The following is a 5,179-nucleotide window of genomic DNA, read 5'->3' as shown; positions in this document are numbered from 1 at the left end:
CTCACAACCATCTGTAATGAGGTCTGGTGCCCTCTTCTGGCCTGCAGGCATACACACAGACAGAATATTGTATACATAATAAATATTTAAAAAAAATTCTATTTATGAATTATTTTTATTTATCTATATGTGTGTCACCTATATGCAGGTGTTCATGGAGGCCAGAAGAGTGTTAACCCCCTTAGAGCTGGAGTCACAGACTGTTATGAATCTTCTGACATGAGTGCTGGGAACTGAACTTGGGTTTTCTGAAAAAGCAGCAAGAGTTCTACACCCTCCCCGCACCCTTGGCCATCTCTCCAGTTCCAAGTATTTCCATTTAGATAGGGAATCATGAGTCTCAGGCTGGCCTCAAACTCACTGTGTAGGAGGCAAGAAACTTTGAACCTTCGGATTCTGCTCACCTCCATCCCCCCAGTGTAGGAGAGGGTGGCTTCTTTGCATTCCTAATTGGTTTTTGTTTTTTTTTTTTTTGGCTGTTTTAAACAAGCGTCTTACGTTATCCCAGGTTGGCCTCAAATTAATTAGGTAGGTAGGAGAGGATGGCCTTGAAGTCTTAATCTTCCTGCCCTCGCATCCCGAGAGACCAGATGGAAATACGTGCCACCATGCAGAGCTGACGTTTGAACCCAGGGACTCTACCAACTGAACTACATTCTCAGCAACTTAAACTTCTGATCCTCCTTGCCTCCACCTCCCAAGTGCTGGGATCAACAACCAGTTTTATGCAGTGCTGGGATTCAGCAGAGTGCCAGTGCAAGATATTGACTGGGAGATCAATAACTTTCTAGAATGGCGTCTGGAGAGGCCAGATTGTCAGTGTTCTGGTCAAATTTAGTGTTAGGGCAGCTCTGAGAAGCCGGCCATCCCTTGGAAGGATGGGAAGACCGCAGAATCCACCAGGTACCACAGAGGCGCTTATTTCCAGTAAGTACAGGAATCCAGGCCTAGAGAGGCGCCTACGCAGTGCGTTGTGGGACGGTTGGAGGCGTGGCCAGCGCCCAGGACCGTCCACGTCGCCAGTGCGCAGTCACAGTTTGAGGACCCCGGCCCGTCAAGCAGCTCGCTTTCGAGTGAGCTCTTCCTGGGGAGGGATGTGTAAAGTCCCTGGTTTGGCTTCTACCGCCTCTTCTTCGCAGGACAGCGGGGGTCTCCGTCCTGCGCGTGATTCTGGAAACCGGGGCCTTGCTCCTCCTTGGGGTGGGGCTTCCTCTTCACTTCCAGACTTAAGCCGAAGCCTGCCGGCCTACTACTTGAGTGCTGAGCTCAATTCTAGCCACATTGTCTTCTCCGCAGCCTGCGCTCACTGCCAAGGTGAGTTCTACCTACTGCTGGCCCCTTCCGCCCCTTCCTCCCCCAAGCGCCCTTCCCCCAAGGAAGAAGCTGGGCCTTTCAGTGCCGCGGCGTCCGCCCCGGGATTGAGCGGAGAGCGTCGGCGTTGAGACAATGAGGTTTCGTTTCGGATTTGAGCTCTTCCTCCTATTCTGTGTATTCTCAGATAACGTCTGTTTCTCTCAACCTCTGTTTCCCTAGAGGTGGAATGAGCAGAAACATCGGTACTATATCGAGAACTGGGGTAAACCTTTGAATTTGTACATTTTAGTTGCCCCCTCTCGGTTTTCTCATCTGCGCGACATTTCTGGAGCCTCGGCCTTTCCTAATGGAGGTGCAGGCGTGTTTCTAGCAAGTGGCGGAAGTGGGGGCGAGAAATTAGCTTGATTAAGCCATCGCCTTAGGTTTGAGAAAACTTGGACGTTATATATCCTGTTGCTGCCGAGCTTTTTTTTTTTTTTTTTTTTAAGTGAAAATACCCGAACCTTCACATCACCGAGCCTACTACTAATGGACTCTACCATTTAGACTGTGCATAGTCAGCACTGCAGGATCTCCCCAGGTTCTGATCAGGCCTGTTCCTTTTCCAAGATTCCACTTTTTCCATTTGTAATACAGGTTTAATTCAGCATGATCCTTTCTGGCTCGGTGGAATTGTTTATTATTTATATGTATTTTTTTTCAGAGTCTCAAGAATGTTTTCTAAAGATTGATTTATTTTATGCCTATTAATGATTTTGTCTGCATATATGTATGCTCCGTGTGGGTCCCTCGTGCGCATGGAGGTCAGAAGGAGGCAATGGATCCCCTGGAACTGAAGTTGATAGCTGATATTTGGGTTCTGGGAATCAAACCCAGGTGATCTGTGAGAGAAACAAGAGTTACGCAGCCTAGCCACCTCTCCAACCCCCAAGACAGGGTTTCTTTATCTTAGTTTTGCCTTGAACTTGTGGTACGTAGCCGAAGTTGACCTTGGCTCCCTGATCTTAATGCCTCCTCTGCCTTGTGATTGCTGGAATTGTTGGAGTTTGTTACCTTAATGAAGTGCTGGGATCAGACCCCAGGACGAGCACTTTAACCAGCCAAACTACACCTCCAGCCCAGAATTTGTTTTTTTTTTTTTTCAAATACTTGCCAAATTAGTATAATACTAGCAGGTGGCTGGGCTGTGGTTGTACACAGCTTTAATCCCAATACTCGGGAGGTAGAGGCAGGCCGATCTCTGAGTTTGAGACAAGCCTGGTCTGCAAATCGAGTTCCAGGATAGCAGGGCTATACAGAGAAACCCTGTTTCAAAATTTAAAAAAAACAACAGCAAAACAAAACCAAACCCATGGGTATAGTTTAGAGGTAGAATTGTAGAATTGATCAGTGTAAGACCTTGAATTCATTCTCTTACACACACACACGACTTCTTGGTTTTTCCAAGAAGAAATGAAGATGATGGACTTAGTGATTTCCTTAGATACCTCTCCAGTAAGCTGAGCTGTCTGGCTTGCAAGGTGTGGTTTCTCAGGCCTATGAAAACAGCACTTGGAATGAAAATCAGAACTCAGGGTCATTCTTCTCTACAGAGAATTTAAGACTATCCTGGGCCGCTTGAGGTTGCATCTGGAAAAACCAAATTAAATCAAAAAGAAAAGCCCCAGTGTTGAAGATCTCTCCTCCATTAGCTGTGTGTGCTTGGTAAGGGATTCAGATAAATGGCCCAGGTCGGGAGATATCTCGATGTGGACAAAAGGATGCAGTGGATGTACAGTCCATAAGTACACACACATTGTCTCTTTCTCTTTTCTCTCACAAAACAATCGTGCAAAGGTGATGAGAAGTTTCAGGTGTGCTAGGTCAATGGTGTGTAACAGCTAGGCAGGTGTAAAGTTTGGGGAAAGAGTGTGCAGAGGCCAGGAGTCCTGTTGTGCTTGTTTCACAGGGTCTGAAATGAGGAGTTGGGGGAATGAGGAATGTGGAGCCAGTTTTCAAGGACTCTGGACTTTAGTCTGGGGAGAATTGCTGAACAGTATGAGCTAAGGCCTCACGTGATTGGAATGGGTTTATGGATTTTGAACAAGTCCAAATTAAAAGTAGTGCCCGGTTTAGGCAAGGGAAGGTAGTGGTCACAGCCAGGGCAGGGACAGTGGAGGCTGGTGTAAATACACTAGGAAAGAGTTCGTTCAGGAAATGTCTATGTTTATTTTATATTTATTTACTTTTGGTGTTTTTGAGACGGCCTTAGTATGTTCCATGGACTTGTGGAGTCATCTTGCCTTTCTTAGGCTCAGATGTGCGTCCACACACAGGACACCCAACTCAGCAAGTAGATATTTTTACAGAGTTAGAGGTTTTGGGCTTGTGCTTTTATTATTATTTTTTTAAATTTATTTTTGTTTTGTGTCAGTCCATGCCCCTCCTCTGCCTCACCAGCTTTTAACAGGATTTTTTTGTTTGTTTTTCAAGACAGGGTTTCTTTGTGTCTCTCTGTCTGCCCTTGGACTCACTCTCTAGACCAGGTTGGCCTTGAACTCAGAGATCTGCCTCTTCCTCCCAAGTGCTGTGAGTAAAGGCACTGCCAGGCAGTGACCTAATAGAATGCCGCAGATAGAAAAAATCTGGATCAGTATTACTTACTTAGGATGATTTCCAAGCAGGGTTCTTAGACAGGCAGGAGAAGATAAAGCCCCCTTAAATGACTTTAAAGTAAATATTTTATTTATTTATTTGGTTTTTCGAGACAGGGTTTCTCTGTGGCTCTAGAATCTGTCCTGGAACTTGCTCTTTTAGACCAGGCTGACCTCCAACTCTCAGAGGTCAACCTGTCTCTGCCTCCTGAGTGCTAGGAGTAAAGGCATGTGCTACTATTGCCTGGCAGATAATTTTTTTTAAAGAGTTCCATAAATAATACTGTGAACATGTTCTTTGGTTTGTTTTATTCCTTGCTATCCCGGGCTTGGGTCTTTGGTGAGTTAGAGTACACAGAAGGAGAGAATGAGCAAGCATTGTGCGTGCTGCTTTAGATGTAGTAAGTATCTCGACATAGTGCAGCTGAGATTCAAACCAGGCTTGCGCAACTCTAGATCCTGGACTGTTCTGCATCCCCAGGCACCTGTGGATTGTGCAGGCAGAAAGGCCCAGAAGAAGTAAACACACTCAACTGGTGTAGGGAAAGTCGGGCTTTTAGATGGTCACAGAAATCGCAAATTTGACCAAAGGAAAGAAAGAGGATGGGGACAAAGTTAAGGGACTCTGGCATTCGGGGACTCAGGGGAAATGTCCTCAGAGTCAGGAAACACTTTCTGTCTTGTCAACAACTCTGCTAGGCTATTCTAGAAAGCTGTTGTGCCTAAAGCAGACTGCTGGAAAACCACAGGCCCGTGGAGGATTATTTCTGTACTGATGGAAATCTCTCTTCTACCGTGGCCCTTCCGTCCCCTTCTCGGAAGTTCTTATTCTTTACAGACCTTTGTTCTTCTGCTCTTTATTCCACTCCTTTGCTGTTTAGTTTCGCCTGCAAAAAGAATAAAAAAGCAAGATAAAGTTTCTTCCATGTTCCCTATAAACTAGGCTTTGTTCAGTCTCCACCCTTGTAATTTCAGAGCCTTCTCACGTGGTGGGAGAAACCTGGGGAAAGTAAACAGGTTATTGTTTAATATGAAGCCCCTGCAGGAACTTAGCCATAGAGCCCCTTGCTTGATCCCTAGGAAGTCTGTGGTTACGAAGATCATTGCACTCGACAGTTTGGCTTGCTGCCTGGATTGACTGGTTTTGTTGTCGGTTTAGCAGAAAGAGTGGCTTTTATATTCAGGTTTTACTAGGTTATAAAATTCTTTCAGGGGCTGGAGAGATGGCTCAG

General features: G+C 45.7%; 1 protein-coding gene across 5 annotated transcripts in view; it reads left to right on the top strand.

The window, feature by feature from the left end:
• Positions 1-962: 962 nt before the first annotated feature.
• Positions 963-5,179, top strand: part of Akr1a1 (aldo-keto reductase family 1 member A1) — a 14,922-nt gene continuing 10,705 nt past the window's right edge. For all 5 annotated transcript variants that reach the window (XM_013355296.2, XM_013355293.2, XM_013355297.2 and 2 more), the window contains exon 1: positions 963-1,314. The gene's annotated coding sequence lies outside the window, so the exon portion shown is untranslated. The remainder of the gene's footprint in view (positions 1,315-5,179) is intronic.

Source organism: Microtus ochrogaster, unplaced genomic scaffold (genome assembly GCF_000317375.1).
Source record: "Microtus ochrogaster isolate Prairie Vole_2 unplaced genomic scaffold, MicOch1.0 UNK110, whole genome shotgun sequence".
Classification (NCBI taxonomy): Eukaryota; Metazoa; Chordata; class Mammalia; order Rodentia; family Cricetidae; genus Microtus; species Microtus ochrogaster.
The sequence above is the reverse complement of the archived record's forward strand: the minus strand, read 5'-3'. Positions and strand labels throughout refer to the sequence as shown.